The 17,700-nt window shown below is 35.5% G+C and overlaps 1 pseudogene; it reads left to right on the forward strand.

Annotated features, from left to right (window-relative positions):
• The first annotated feature begins 2,190 nt into the window (after nt 1–2,190).
• On the forward strand, nt 2,191–17,260 carry LOC134269230 (uncharacterized; annotated as a pseudogene).
• The last annotated feature ends 440 nt before the right edge of the window (nt 17,261–17,700 follow it).

Consider the following 17,700-nt stretch of genomic DNA (forward strand, 5'->3'; position numbering starts at 1 on the left):
TCCATGTTTTGCCAAAGGAAACCAAAAATTTGTTCCATAAAAAGTAAAACAGGAGGTGCACAATGACACTATGTTACAAAGATCCTGTGAAAGTCTATTCAGTGGTATATAACATAAGTTGAAATAAGCTTCATTCCTTAAATAAGAGGAGTTTCGGATAAGAAATGGGTACCCAAAAGCGTAACGGACGTTCAGACAGACGGACGGACGGACATCCCGATCACTATATACCTCCCACTTTTCAAGCCGGGGGGGTATTATAATATATATGATTAAAGTCCTCTTGATTCTATGAATTATTAGATAAATCCGATCTGTTGAACTTTCCTATTTCTCAAGATAAAGTATGGTCAGATTACATAACCTTTCTCATATCCCAGACCACACAAAAAAGCGCAGGGGGGGGGGGGGGGGGGCACCTACATGCTGACAGAAAAACTTTTACCGTTTTCTTGTCTTTTTTTCACCTATCAAATAAAACAAAATCTAGCAACAGTATACTTAAAACGGATGAATTAGGATGAAATTAATTTGTCTTTAATATTTAATATATGTTCAAGTGTTCTTTTTAAAAAGGTGGATTGATCGCACATATTAGTTTGAAGAAAATGGAGAGAAAAAAAAATCAAATTCCGGTAGTGATGAGTGGTTTTGACGTTCAGATTTGTCCACGTGACCCGCCTAGAGCCAGCTTCAGGTGGAGTGTAATGGATTTATTCACGTGTAAATTTCCCGTTATCTCAGTGTACACCCTACGGTTATCATATGTTGACGAAATAAAACAAGGTTTTGTTCTTTCATAACCAAAATTTTAACCCTTCAAAATTAATAGTGTTGGGTTTTTTTATCATCCTATTTAATCGTTGATATTTTTAATAAAATGATAATTGTAAGAAACTACCAGAGCAACAATTTCATTAGAAAAGGGAGAAGGAATGAAAATAGTTGACCAATTACGTATATGTTGATATTTGAAGTTGATTGGCATATAAATGTCTGCAAATGACCTTCACTACACATGAATGGCATTAGTCGAAACAACCTAGCTGCATATCTGTAGCGTTATGGTTTTATATATTAGTCTTTGACCATAATGCTACAGATCCCGTATGCAAAAAAGGTGCAATTATGCGCAATATTTTTGCGAACTTTCGGGAAGAATTTCTCCACTTTCTAGCATTGGTCATCATGGACCTTTCACTCCCGAACTCAGATACAAATTCTATAGCCAATATGTAGATCTTATTCACCTCCAACGATTTAACAGTTGTCTCTACAGGCAATAAACTCGTTTGAAGTGAATGTTCAGCAATCTAAAAAATATATTTTAATCAGGCGAGTTTATCACTTGTAGAGACGATTATAAAGGGTTGGGAGATGAATTATACAGATGAGTTAAATAAAGTGCCTAGAATTAGGGAGTGAAAGGTAGTTATTTGAGCGATGCTGGAAAATGGAGAAATTCTCTCCAAAAGTGCGCAAAAAATATTGCGCCATAAAATTGCACCTTTTTTGCATTACGTGATCTGTAGCGTTATGGTCAAGGACAAATATATAAAACCATAACGCTACAATATCTGGACAGAGAAACAACCCAGAACAAGAATTTCTAACAAATTTGAGGGTCACGCATTTTTAGCATCCTTCATTTATTACATTGAAATTACAGGGCTCCAGCTCTGCATGAATTAAATTTCGAACAACTAAATGTATATTCAATCGGTAATATCGCTTGGGTAATTATTAAGTAAATAAATATATTATTTTTTTAAAAATCGAATAATTATAAAGTATTGCTTTTAATTAACTCTTCCCAAACTAATTTCTTCAGTTAAAATGAATGTAACTTCCGAAATCTATTTACCAAGACAGAGACATTAAATGTCACCCCCCGATAAGATACGAGTTGGACCCCCCGGGGCAGCTGACGACCCAGGCTGATCAGTGGTTATTGATCTGGAGTCGTGTACTGGACAACACCTTTAGTGGATATCAGTTACATCAACTAAAACAAACCAAAAAATTGATTTTCATTGATTTCCGGGATATTTTAACACGCAGGTAATTGAATTTTTTCAGGAAAATTTAATAACCTTAGTTTGACTGATAAATAATCAAATATTTCATGATTGAACTCCTGTAAAACCAAATCATTATACTGTTTATTCTAAATTATTCTATTTTAAAGAGATGGCGCTTTGTGCTGCAGTTGTGGTCCTGCTATACTTCGTTTTGGGAGTATACGGCCAAAATCCACCCTCGTGTAAGTACTCATAGCTAGATTATCCACTGAAAGTTTAAGTAAAAAGTAAAAAAAAAAAAGCGGTTTCTAACTTTCTTCATTCAAAAGCTTAAAGAAGAATTGTCCCTTTTCCTCGTGAAGTTTTGGTTTGTTTATTTTTCTTTCCGATACTTTCCTAATGCATATATAGTGAAGAAAAATTAATTAACAGATGATTCATTTTTTTTTTTGGAAGTGTTGAATGGGTTTGAATAGACTTTTTTCTTAAGTTTTTTTTAATTAGAGTTTTTAGCCATTTTCTTCGCTTTCTTTAATCGCAGAATTTTTGCCACCTCCGTCAACAAATGATATCTTACCTTAGGAACCATCAGCTTCATAGTTTTCAGTCTGTTACTTTGAGACCAGATTTGTCAGCTTCTCTAGAGAATTTGCCTTCCCTATAAATCTTTGGTTTGTTGAGCAAAATTGTCAACCGAGTCTACTTGATTTCCGAACTTCATTCTTCATGATTGAAATCTCAAAGTAAACCGACAGCACAGATACAATTTTATTTCAAAATGTTTACAATAGGAAAGATTTAAAATAAACCCTGCTGTTCTGATCTGAAAAACTTCATTTGAAGCTTCTGCAAATTAGTTGTGTCACAATCAACAAGAAGCCTATAAAATTGTTTCCATGTCTTCAAACTTTAACTTTTTTCCTGTTTTCAGTTAATATACACTATTACACTTTACATATATAAGGACTTGATTCAGAACTCTTTTTTTAAGCTTTCGCCTTAACGAACCACTGTGTTGGACCGGGTGCATTAGCATTTGCATTAGATTGATCAGAAAGCATCAATGCTTCCAATTTTGAACTATTGAAACAGTTTGTAAAAGCCAATATTCAACATTTCAAGATTGGACCAAGCAACATTCAAGTGGCCGCTTTTGTATTCAGTCAAGCTATCGGGGACGATGGATTCCCGTTCGACAGTCAGGACACAAACTACACACTCTTTGCCAAAGTGGATGCCTTGAAGTTAATACGTATGGCTACATTTACTGACGTAGCGATCACCGAGATGATCCGCCTTCTTATCCAACCAAACGTCCCCTACCCTAAGGTGGGCGTGATCCTGACGGACGGGGCATCGTACGACCCGGTGAAGACCCAGACAGCGGCCGCTGCGGCCCGTACCCTGGGGGTGACCCTCATTTCTGTGGGTATCGGAGTCTCCCCTGGATCAGCCGCTGCGGCAGAACTTACCGCCATTACAGGAAACCCCTCACAGGTTCTCCTGTTAAACGGATACAGCCAGCTGACAAACTTAACTGGTGTAGCCATACTTAGCGATTTACTGTGTCGAGGTAAAGTTAAAAATCTACCAACAAATTGAATTAAAATGCATCAGTTTTTAAATTAACATCTGTTTAAGATTGGAATTTTTTTTAAAAAGTCCACAACTACCGGTATATATACGTATACAAAAGAGGACAAAAAAACCTTTGGGTTTTCCTATTTAGATCAATTACAAATAGGACGTTTGAATTAAAAGAAATAATTAAATAACAGTTACTACTGGTTATGTTTAGCAATAACAACATCCACGAGCACAACAACGACGACACCTATTCCGACGACAACCAGTACCCCGATCCCGACGACACAAAGACCAACAACACCAAACCCGACATTACCACCTCTGACCACCCAGAAACTCCAGACGATAAAAGTAAGTATACTCCACAACTATATAACACCAACCCAACATTACCACCTCTGACCACCCAGAAACTCCAGACTAAGTATACTCCACAACTATATAACACCAACCCCAACATTACCACCTCTGACTACCCAAAAACTCCAGACTGATAAAAGTTAGTATACTCCACAACTATAAAACACCAACTCCAACATTACCACCTCTGACTACCCAGAAACTCCAGACTGATAAAAGTAAGTGAACTCACAGTAATACACCAACCCCAACATTACCACCTCTGACCACCCAGAAACTTCAAACTGATAAAAGTAAGTGAACTCACAGTAGAACACCAACCCCAACATTACCACCTCTGACCACCCAGAAACCCCAGACTGATAAAAGTAGGTATACCTCACAATCATAAACCACTTACTCCAACATCACCACCTCTTACCACCCAGAAACTCCAGACCGATAAAAGTAAGTATACTCACAGCAGAACAACAACCGAACATTAACACCCATGTACTAAGGAATGGTGAATGAAAGACAGGCCATCTAGCCTATTATCACCAAGAAATTTCAGACCGACAAAATTGAGAATACCATAATAATAATACAAGCAGCATGCATTACCAAAGGTTTTTGAAAGATATCAATTGATGAAAATTCTTGGATAATTCAAAGAAAAATATATAAAAAATACAAAACTTATATTCTTGGTGTTTCTTTTATCTATATTGTTTTCAAAAAAGTGTATAGCACCATAGATGGACATTAAAATGCAGCACACAGTTCTTTCAAGAATTGAAACTTTTCAACTCCAAGGAAAAGGACCAAAAAAAATTAAACTACGTTGTATGTCCTTAATTGAATGAACTTAGTCTTACATGATCTGTTTCTAATTGCAGTCACTAACCCTTTGTGTGAGGGCTGTATTATAGCTGACGGTGTAGGATACAACAGGCACGGATCTAACTGCCAACGCTTCGTCCAGTGCTACTTTGAGGATGATAAAGCAGTTGCCATGGAGAAGAAGTGTGGATTCGGACAGTTCTTCTCGCTGTCTCATCTGACGTGTGTTCACGCTGAATACTCAGACTGTCCATATGGTACGTAGTTTAATCCTATAGTTATTTTAAATCTTCCGATTGTGATCGACTTCCTATTATAAAAGATTTTTGGAGCTATAATAACTAGTTAATAACTAATTCAAGTGATCAGTTTGTTAATCCATTGATTTGATTGTTAATTTTAAAAACTTTTTTTAATTTTTTTCTTCGTTTTCTTAATAAAATACTCGTAACTAGTTATTTATCTTTTCAGATCCTTGTATTGGTCAGCCTGATGGCGCTAGCTGGAACATGGCAGAGAACTGTCAGGGTTACTGGACCTGTATAAACGGCCACTCTGTGCCTACTTGTTGTGGAAATCAGACTCGATACGTCACAGGTTCCGGCTGTGCGGCTGATGTCACATGTACAGAGGCATGTCCACCAAAGCCCACCACTGTTGCATGTATGTAACAACGCAGATGATATATTTTCCTGAAATAAATAATTATCATGCCATGGTCAGCATATTTATCACTTGTCAATTAGTCCAAATTAGTCCAAATACCATTATTAGCAGAGGACCAAAATTCTGTTTGTAATAATAACTATGAAACCACTACAATAATCAAACATTGTTTTGGAATGTTTGCTCCCCCTAGACACTTGTTCCTGCGGGTTTTTTTCACTTCATGATGTATTAAGAGGTTTCTGTTTGATCTTCTCCAAATCTGTACTGTTTAATCTTCTCCAAATCTGTACTGTTTGATCTTCTCCAAATCTGTACTGTTTGATCTTCTCCCAATCTGTACTGTTTGATTTCTCCCAATCTGTACTGTTTGATCTTCTCCCAATCTGTACTGTTTGATCTTCTCTCAATCTGTACTGTTTGATCTTCTCCCAATCTGTACTGTTTGATCTTCTCCCAATCTGTACTGTTTGATCTTCTCTCAATCTGTACTGTTTGATCTTCTCTCAATATGTACTGTTTGATCTTCTCCCAATCTGTACTGTTTGATCTTCTCCCAATCTGTACTGTTTGATCTTCTCTCAATCTGTACTGTTTGATCTTCTCTCAATGCACTGTTTATCTTCTCCTAATCTGTACTGTTTGATCTACCTACTCCCAATCTGTACTGTTTGATCTTCTCCCAATCTGTACTGTTTGATCTTCTCTCAATCTGTACTGTTTGATCTCTCAATCTGTAATGTTTGATCTTCTCTCAATCTGTACTGTTTGATCTTCTCTCAATCTGTACTATTTGATCTTCTCTCAATCTGTACTGTTTGATCTTCTCCCAATCTGTACTGTTTGATCTTCTCTCAATCTGTACTGTTTGATCTTCTCCCAATCTGTACTGTTTGAGCTTCTCCCAATCTGTACTGTTTGATCTTCTTTCAGTCTGTACTGTTTGATCTTCTCTCAATCTGTAATGTTTGATCTTCTCCCAATCTGTACTGTTTGATCTTCTCTCAATCTGTACTGTTTGATCTTCTCTCAATCTGTACTGTTTGATCTTCTCTCAATCTGTAATGTTTGATCTTCTCTCAATCTGTACTGTTTGATCTTCTCTCAATCTGTACTATTTGATCTTCTCTCAATCTGTACTGTTTGATCTTCTCCCAATCTGTACTGTTTGATCTTCTCTCAATCTGTACTGTTTGATCTTCTCCCAATCTGTAATGTTTGATCTTCTCTAATCTGTACTGTTTGATCTTCTTTCAGTCTGTACTGTTTGATCTTCTCCCAATCTGTAATGTTTGATCTTCTCCCAATCTGTACTGTTTGATCTTCTCTCAATCTGTACTGTTTGATCTTCTCTCAATCTGTACTGTTTGATCTTCTCTCAATCTGTACTGTTTGATCTTCTCCCAATCTGTACTTTTCAATGGACATTTAAGTTTGATTACTGTTAATTCATTTTCTTCATTTTCGTTTCATGACTGTTACATCTTTTGTTCATTTTTAGTTCTTTGTGAGTCCCAGGCTGATCCCGACCCTAGTTACTACCTTCAGAATGTCAGTGGTGCTCTCTTACGGCGCCGCTGTGCACCGGGGACCCACTACGATGCTGGCTCCTGTGGCTGTTCTATCCTGGTTACCATCAGTCCATCAGCAGGTTCTCTTATCTCGTTAAATAGATATCTTAATTTACGAAATGTTTTCAAAAGTACATAATAATTTACTTGCTCCTTCTATGTACAAAGGAAAAATTTACCATGCCATTCAGACTACAGTGATAGTGTTGACCAGCCTCGTTTTCAATTATAACATTTTTTTTTTAGTCTGCTCCCCTATGCTTTACCACTCTCAGTCCGACCCTTACTTTTATGATGCTACAAACATAATTCCAGTCGGAATGGTCAACGTCGCCATAACTACAGGGTCGCTTGGATTTGGCGGAAATGGCGAAATCAACATTTGGCGCCTGGCAAACCAAGATTTTCAAGACGTTCTTGTTGTCCGGTTTGAGCTGACAGTAGGGACGTCAGCCATTCCAAGGACAGAGCAGGTGCTCGTGAATTGTCTTCACTCCAATGGCGCGATGACGCCGGCATCTGTGGATATTCAGGTGATCAAGACCTCCACCGCGACTCAGTTAGTGTACACCCTCAGAGCCGGGGGCACGTCCAAAACGCTGACCTCCCCAGTCACGGTAAGTTGAAAATCAGCAAATACCTAATAAAAATTAACGTTACGACTTTCTTAGTAGAAAGTGACATTATATGTTTAGTAAATGATTCGGTTGGTTATTCTGAAAGTTAATCATAATTGTTCATATTCATTATAAACTTTAATTAACTATTGTACTGTAGCCTGGGGTTGCTACAGAAGTGATATATGCTTACGATGGGTCAACATTCGCCGTGTACTCGGGGCCTGGGACCGAATCCTCCACGAATCTCAGAGGTTGGTTGTGTTCAGAGTATTTACCTCTCTGAATCCTTTTTTATAAAAATAAAAAAAGTGATAGTGAGGTGCCATAGTATGGGAAGATATTTGAGCAAAGTTCTTTGAATTTGGAGAATCAAATAAAGCCTTTGTAATTAAAAAAATATATATATATAATTTTGAATGTCTTAGTGAAAGTTTAAGGTGAATGATTTAATTCATTAGGTAACGTTGAGAGACGACAAAGCGGCTTTTTATTAGGAAGACCAGCAGCAGCTTCAGGATCTATAAATAGATTGTCAGGAACTATAGCAAAGGTAAGAATCAAATGAAACTTAGAGGGGTATTTTGAAGATATTCAAATAAATTTCATAAAAAATTGAAATGATACGGTTGACAGAATGAAGAATTTCTCTGACCTTGAAAAAAAAATCTTGTCAGTTCGTTTAGCAAAACAAAGCCTTCTAGGCCAAAGAAAACGTAGCTGTGTGAATCATACAACATTGACTTTAATGATAATAAAAATAAATAAAAAATCTTTACATTTATCCAGTTTGAGGTATACAACTGTGTGAGCGACTACGTCAAGAACGTGCTAGTTTCCATGTGATTATGTTGTGAATCTGTCAACTGCCGTGTGATTGGTTAATATGGAACAGTCAAGATGACTGGGTCATCAAAGTCATGTGATCATCGTAGAACTACATCATTACATCCAAGATACATTTTGAATATTAACATTTTGATTGGACGATTGATAATTCACATCAACCTCTGTTTGAAATATGTCTCTTTAAATTAAAATAAAAAACATGTTTATTGGTTTTGTTTTGTATAAGAGCTGTGTATTTTTTAAATAATAGTTAAGTTACAATTGTTTCATGTTATAGGATTCAATTAAAGATTTTTATTTATTGATTTATATTTCAATGTATTTGGGTCAACTTTTTGAGTGACTACAGATGCCTTGAGCTATAAAATTTCCATTATTGAGGATTGTGTTCATTATTGTTAGAAAGTAAAATTGGATATGCTTTCTTCGTATATTTATTCTTTGTATGTTTATCACAAAATAAAAATTCTGATGACTGATGAAAATCGGTATCAATCTTACTTGTCATTATTTAGAAAAAATACTTTATTAGTAAGAATTTTAATTATTTATATCGTTACTTGTTGATTTTGAATTATATCAAGTTTACATCGTAGAAAGAGAAATTAAATATTTAACGAAGAAGATCTCTGTAGTTTTGTGTTGATAACAGATTAGCCCGAGGACTTTAATTATCTGATAAGAATTGTATGGTTTCTTGTTTATTTGACAGAAAGGTTAACAAAGTGTACATTTTCCGACTATGATTAAAACTTTTTTTTAGAATCCCTTAACTGTTTGATATCAAACCCTAGTATTAATTTAGGTTTTAAAAAAAAAATTCAACTTTTCTTGCGCTCTTTAACCTTATAAATTTTGTATAATAAAATAAAAACTATGATTCCAACTAATCATTTTTCTAGGTTTTCTACAACATTATCAATATAAAATTTATGAAGAGGGTAATGCAAATGTAAAAATCACTCTTGGTATTCCTTCTGCAATGATCTTCAATTCGTCTTTTGTAAATCCTTGTTTTCACTAGGGACCTTTAACAAAAGAGAGCGACACAAATTTTAAATCTTTACTTATTTTGAATCTTTTACTTATTATTTTGATATGAGTTCTATGCACTCGATCACTTTTATACATTGTATTTTGCAATTTGTTTTAAAGTGAAAAATTAGTGAATAAGATTGGAAGGCAGAAACAATTTTAAGTTCTTTAAGATGTTTGTAAAAAAAAAAAAAACTAGGTGCATGGCAACAAAAGAAAAGAAAGTCTAAGATCATATATTTAAACAAAATTGCGAAACAAGTCATTTATGCATACAGAAGAAGAGAGACAGTGTTTAAAATTGCCCATCCTAAACAATATGAATTTTTCGGATTTGGAGCTTTGAAACCCAGCTTTGCTTATATTGTTTGAAATGCCCTCCTAGCCCCCTGAAGATGATTTGCGCCGGACTCATCAACAGTGACCTACATCCTTCAATCAACTTTAACACTTAATCTTTTGCCTTAAATAATCCCTCCCTATACGTATATATTTATGAATTTTTAAGTGCCTAGAGGACTGGGACCCGTTTTACAAAAAAACTTACGACTAAGACCAAAAACTTCATATGATTGTAAAAGTTTGCAAAATTAATAATTCTCTCTGAAATTGTTTGTGTAAAAATATCTTACCACATTCCTTTTAAAAGGTTTAAAATAATTTTCGATATAATGTTAATTAAAAAGATATATGAAGAATTAAATTTGGTCTTAAGTCGTAAGTCCTTTTGTAAAACGTGTCCCTGTTATTTAAAAAGAAATGTTTTTTTTAATGAAAACCTAAAAATAAATAAATAAATAAATGATTTGGAAGAAAACTGCCGCACAGGATTTGTGGCATCTGAAACAGGTTTTCGCCATTTTTAAAAAAAATATTCCTTGATTCTTTAGAATTTTAAACTGCAGGTATTCTTTCTTCTACGCGTTATTTTTCATCTATATACCCAGCATTACTTGAATAATCAGTGGGTCATGTAATTTGTCAAATCCACATGTAAATTTTTGCATAACAATTAAATCAGATAAACTTAAAGAATTGCCGAAAAGAATTTCTTGGTCACATCTGGGATTTGAAATCTCACTGCAGCGATTAGAGTCAGTTAGATTATAGACCTCAAAGACTACAGAGGAATAAAGAAAAGATCAGAGCAGTATGTCATTAAGATAGGGAATCAACAGTGAAGGTATGTATTTCTATATTCCATAAAATTAAGAATAAAAACGAACATTTATTATTACGGTAAATCGGTTCTATGATACACATGTACTTATATAAATGGATACAACATAATATCAAATGCATAACATTAATTTTTCTTAATATCAGGTTCAGTATGCAGTTTCCCGGGATATTTTTGTCTTTCATCACTATTATTTATAGTAACACAAAACTCATACAAGCAGGTAAGTTTATATTGAAAATTAACCATCTAGATCTGTGTTGAATTTGTTTTTTGATTCTGGAAAATTCGCAAACAAGAAAAAACCAAATAAGTATATACTACAGTTAAATTTGTCAAATCCGAATGTTGCATTTTCCGAAATCTTAAATATCACGATTTAAATTCAATAAATTAAAATGTTGGAACAATAATGGTGTCCGTATCAGACAAGTTTTACCGTTGGTATATCTAATATTAGCAGAAGCCTTCTGTGATGGCCGGGTCAGTTTGGTCATCGCGATGGATTCCTCCTCTAGTCTGACCTCCATACAGTTCCTCCAGATTAAGAACTTCACAGCTAACGGTCTGGTGAAGCGGTTCATGTACCCACACACCATCGCCACGGTGGCATTCGCCGAGAACGTGGAAATTGTCACTGACTTTGGGGAGCTAAACAGCGATAAAATTATGATGTACAATTCTAACAGGAACTACCAGACCAGAATTGACTATGCTATCGGTGTGTATCTGTTTTTTACCATGTTTCTAATTCTTCCGATAGATTTTCAAGTCTTTCAAGAACTTTTGGAATTTTAAGTCCATTTGTTATCTTCGAAATCCAAAATCAGTACCCTCAACAAATATTACCTTTGTCCATTTCTTACAACCTTTCCCTTCGACAAATAAAAAATGCTTGGCTCTTTGACATATGCAAATTCTTCTTTCGAATAGATCTCGGAATTTTTATACTGGTCGTCAACAAAATTGATCTGTTAATAACAACAGCTCAGACTCTACACACAAACATTGAATGAAAACTGCTTTTTCAGATTAGAATCCTTCTTCCCCTTAAAGGATATAAGAGATCCTTATTTACAAAATCTGTGAAGTCTTTAATTTCATAGTTGAAATTTCATTGGATACTGATTGTTCTCCTTTATAAGCCAACCTTGTTTTATGTCGCTGTGTAACAGAATTTATATAAAAGAAATCTACTTGAGAAGAGGAAAATCACTTGATGAAGCTTTCAGATAAAAGATAATTCTATTCCTGTGCCTATTTTATATATCCCAGTAAACTCGAAAGAAAAGACCAAATTTCATTCTTTTAATGACTACAGAAAGATTTTCTTTTCAATTTCAAAAGTCGATTCTTATTGTCTGGGTTTTTTTTTTTTTAGGAAACATGACGGACATGTTGTCTAGTAGTCCTTTTCTGGACCCAGATGTTCCGAAGGTCGCTCTAATTCTGACTGATGGGAAGAGCACGAGCGGCATCGAACTACTACACAGTGCCGCCATGTATGCCGATAGAAATAATGTATATGTGATGGCTGTCGGGGTGGGGGAGGAAAGGAACCTATCCCCAGCTGAATTGAATAACATGACTCATGGAATTCAAGTACATCAAAGAATCATCCCATACAAAGAACTCGCGAGTTCTCTCGACAAAGTGGTAGAGCAAATCTGCTACCGTAAGTTTAGACCTTACAATATATAAATAAGCTAACGAAATTATATGACGATTTCGGTCCTTTCCTTTACTTAACATCGATTAAAATGCAACGAGACTGAATAAAACATACATTTTTTCAGTTTCTCAAAATGGAGCCATGAGAACAGGAGGTAAGACGAAACAGCAAACAAACACATTCATATATGTGACCAAATTTGTTATTATAGCTTCGTGCAGTTCTATACTTTTTAAACAGAAATGAATCAAGATATTAGAAATGCAGGTTTTAGAATACTTGGATTTTCAATCTTTGAAAACGTTTAGGCTAATAGACTGTGTTTTTGTTTGTATTTTATCTCAGAAATTGTTTGTATTTTATCTCAGAAATCCGAGGACGTTATCTTCTCACTATTGTTTTTTACGTCACGATTCAGAGCCTCGATCTGACAAAGGAGTTCATTTCCCGACTCCTTGAATACATTGAGTTCGGTAACCCTTCGATGAATCTGATAATTGCAACACTAGCTGATGGAGCAGCGTCTATCGGGCGGTTCGATGAAACGGCCAGTTTAATTGAAGTTAGGAAGTTCCTAGACCACATGACTACTAGAGATCACGAGTATTTTGACGCGGTTTTGGCTTACAAGAAAGTAGAGAGCGACTTCCTGTATGCTCCAGGAGACTCCTCCAAGATGGCACTGTTTATTACGGACAAGCCACTACATAAGAGTGGCTTTGCTTATACAAGGGTTTTCTTGAATTCAAAATCAAAATCTAGTAACGTACAGATCATGTACCTTGGAATAGGCTCCGCTGTAAATCCGGATTTTAGTCTTGCTTTAGCTAGTTCTAAAGTCGCAAACAGAATCATTGTGTCTAACCAGTCACTTTTGTCAAGTGGACTGAACAATATTGTGAGAGCAATTGGTACAGGTAAGATTTGTTAGTAGAGTTAAATATTTAAAAATATAAATTCCACCGGTAATAATTTTCAGGTTCATTATCTGTTCATCTGATTGCACTTAACATGTAGATCCGACTTATTATATCATTTATTAATTTTTGATCATTTATCCTTTTCCTTTCAAACTACAGAATTGTTGAAATATCCAGTACCAAGTAAGTATGTTGAATTGCAGTCATTCTTTTAGATACATGAATATTGTAAATTATTATGACCTCCACTGAAGAATTTATTTTTGTTTATTTGATCCTCTGTTTTGTTTCAGGGAATGTCAATCACCGTGGTAAGGGATTAATAAATAAATACATATGTGTACTGTACTTTGTAATGACTTCCTGGACATGAGACTTTTGCATCACTTGATTACAACATTTGCATCTATAGTTAAATGTCTTGTAATATTTTTCAGTGTTTCATGGACCAGCAGAAATACTGATAGGGTATAGTCTCTGTCCACACTCATTTAACCCACAGAAATTCAACAAATATAATACCTTTCTGGAAAATGTGGTAAGAAACATTCATATGGGATCAGACAATGTCCAATTGACCCTTGCTACATACTGTACCGACGTGAACTACATCAGTAGCATCAAGGATTACCAAGTTACCTTCCATGTTCCATACGGTCTCCAGCGTGGGGGAGTGATTACCCAACTTCAGTGGACAACAGAAAACGTCATCAGGGAGGTTTTAAATGTGTATGACACTGTAGAATCTGACGTCAAGATTGCTATTGTCATCATTGCTGATCCATTCATGGAGGGAGATCTAGTGGGACTCTTGGAGGAGGCTAAACAAAATAATATTTTAATCATGCCTCTTGTGCTATATCATGCAAATGCTTCTATCGACGGACTTAGGCAGAAAGTGGACACCATGAACCCAGTGATACCGCCTTTATATATCTCCTGGTCGGAGCTTCAAACTCACGGTGCCGAACAAACTATGAATGTTTTGAGAAAATACTGTACGTTATTTTTAATAAATTGTCATTTTGTATTTGTCTTAAATGAAATGTATGCTCTTTTAGGTACTCCGTTGAACTGTATTTTCTCAAAATTGTTTCTTTTCAGTGATTGGGAGAAGGAAAGATATTCTCATCTCGGCATCAAGTATGGATCTCACGGATGACCTTCTGAAGAATTACCTGAAGCTTTACGTCAGAGAACTTCAGAACATAAATAACAAGGAAACTACTTCAAGTCTCGAGAGGAAGATCGTATCTGATATTCAACAACACAGACTCCGTGTATTGAATGATGACGTAAGGAATACACATGCCGGCCTTCATGGCATTCTGCTGAGCTTTCTTTATTCGGAAGATCTTTCTGAAAATAGAGTTGGATTCCTTTTAACAAAAGGACCATCATCTGATCCCAGTGCAACCCACTCTGTAGCAAGACTTCTGAAGGATGCCAATGTTCATATGTTTGCTCTTGGTACATCAGAATTTCTACTAACATTTTATTCTAGAATATCTCTATATTTCATACGTATACCGTTATTATTACAAAAAAAAAACAGTTGCATAGCTATCGCACATATATTTAGTGAAGGACCTGTATGGTTTTTTTATACTTCCTTACTATGAAATAACATATATTTCCGACATTTTTGCAGGATTTGGAGTAGACAGAACCAGAGACGAGGAATTAAAATTAATTACAGGAGACAACGAACATATTACAAAACTGTCGTCTGCAGCTGACATCATAGGGGCAATCTCGTCAGTTAAGAAAATAATGGGATCTGTCAGTAAGGTTTTTCCCACTGCCCCTTATTTTCGGTAAAGATATCGGAATGTATTTTATATCTACTCATAAACTCTCACATTTTGTTTTCAAATTAGATTTGGACTCGAAGAAGGCTACGCATATTTCTGTTGCTATCGATTCTTCATTGAATGTGACAGATACAGATTTTAAAAATCTTAAGGTGATGATAAATATGTTCATCAAGTTGTGGTCCAGTGGGAGTAACTACTACCTGACATTTGGACAATACAATAGAGACTACAACCCAGAGTTTGTTCGACAGCCTCTTAATCAAAACACATTGACAGAGGTCATGCAGCGTGTATACACACTCACACGCCAAAGCCCAAGTCAAACACTCTCACAAGATTCACTCCCACCCCGGAGACTTCCACTTCACCTAACGATAAGGAATCTGCATCAAAGAATGAAAGAATCCAAATCACAGAATAGATCGCAGGCAGTACTGATGATGTTTGACAAAGAACCAACTGATATATTGTTGACTGATATTGCCTTGCGAGAGGCTAGGTTAGATGGTGTTCACTTTATAACGATACCTATAGGAATTGACTCATATCCAGACACATTCACCTACAATCTTCCCCTTTATGCACTTGGAGATGTCGGTCCAGACGCAATGAATATTATAAACAACACAATAATGGCTATCTTACCAAAAGGTAGGAAAACTGAATACATTTGATAATTTGATTTTGAATTGTTCAAAATTTAAAGTGATTGACCACTGATACAGATATTTAATGTTTGTAGGAAAATTTGACTTACTAATTGCCTTGGATGCAGATTCTATGGTTTCAAATGATGCAATGCATTGGATGAAAGTTGCTACCCAGTTCATTACGTCAGGAATGGCAGAACATTTACCAAATACGGAGTTGTCACCTTTTCTGATATCATAAAAATGTTTTGAATATACTGACTTTCAGAGTCAGATGTTGGTTTCTTATCTACGAAGCATTAATGCTTATAAAAAATCCTCAATCCAGACAAAACCTAGCGTAATCATTAAAAGCTTCATAGCTTAATTGATACTACAATGTCAACGGCTGCAAAAATCGGTCTCATTTTAATGGATGACACACGGTAAGCGTTGACTTGGGAGTGTCTGCTGATGGCATGGTCAAAGGGTGTTAACTTGATGTCCATTGGTGTAGGTACACATACTGACAAGCTCAAGTCCACTCACTAAAACAAGAATGATTATTACCTACAAATTGAAGACTGGGAGAATCTCGACACAGATGGATTTTCATGGGCAATACAAACATTCGAAAAAAGTCAGTTGATATATTACACTCCTTTTCTAAATTTAATCACAAATCGATCTTAATACTGTTCGTTATCTCCAATATTTCATTATAATGATCACTTCAAAAAATTTTATTTTTTTGGAGCCTTGCATTTATATTTACAAAGACGAAACCTAGAACGACAGTTGCCTAACGATATCCACACCGGACAGCAGTTATATTGAGGGATGATGTCATAATTGAAAAATACTAAACTTCGATTTGAGTCACACGGAACACTGAATGGTGTTAATGTTGACCTTGTTTTTTTTATAGAATGCACGGGTTTAGTTGACATTGCGTTTGCTATGGACGCTTCTGGAAGCCTGACAACAGAAATGTTCAACGCTATCAAGCTGACTGTTGCAAATACTGTAAGTAACATGAAGCTATCTGAAAATGACGTCAGAGTTCGCGGAGTTATCACGTTTGATGACGTTATCCAGGATAGAAGATGTCAGCAATAAAATTCTTCTACGGGGAAATTATACTTGGGGCTTACACTAAAGGAATGACAAAGATAGACTTTGCTATCAGAAGATTAACAGAATATCTTGAGTCAGGTAGATACAATTTCATGAACTTTTTAAGATTGGTTTGCACGAAGGGTTACCTAAATATTTAAAATGTTTGCATACTAGAAAACACAAATTGTTGCGTGTTTGTTAAAATATATTTATCACATTTTTAAAAGAACCGAAAAAAATGCCAGGAAAATTGGAGTTGTTATTACGGATGGAAAATCCATGAAGCCACAGAAAACCCGAGAAGCTGCTGCAGCTGCAGTAAAAAGCAACATACAATGGTTGCCATGGGAATAGGGGGCCCACGACAACCATATGCCATGGGGTGTAGCCAATAATGCACTGACAACTTCTTGTGGTTGAAAACCTTTTCGTCGTTCTTACTGAACGGGGGCAAATCCCACACAAGGAATGCAGAGGCACATGTTCTGCAGACGCTTGATTTTAGGGAGGTTTAATTGTGTAACCATCAAAAAATGTGAAATATTTAACTTGTGGTTTCCTTCGCTTCTTTTTATTCTACTATTTAAACTACAATATGTAACACAGAAACAAATGTAAAAAAAAGCTGAATTTTAATTTCGACATTTTTTTTTTTATTCTCTCTAGTTACGAAGGAAGGGATTCTCCACGACCGCCATACCAACTCTAACAACAAGAAACCCTTACCATCCCGAAGGTAACTTATAAAAACAGTAAATTTTTATTGGCAGCTCTAAATTAAATGGTAATAATTTTAAAGATTTCTGTGCAAGAAACACAAGAGAAAAGTAATTTT

This window comes from Saccostrea cucullata, unplaced genomic scaffold, assembly GCF_032062105.1.
Source record: "Saccostrea cucullata isolate Sc308-1 unplaced genomic scaffold, CSIRO_AGI_Scuc_v1 ctg9472, whole genome shotgun sequence".
NCBI classification, from domain to species: Eukaryota; Metazoa; Mollusca; class Bivalvia; order Ostreida; family Ostreidae; genus Saccostrea; species Saccostrea cuccullata.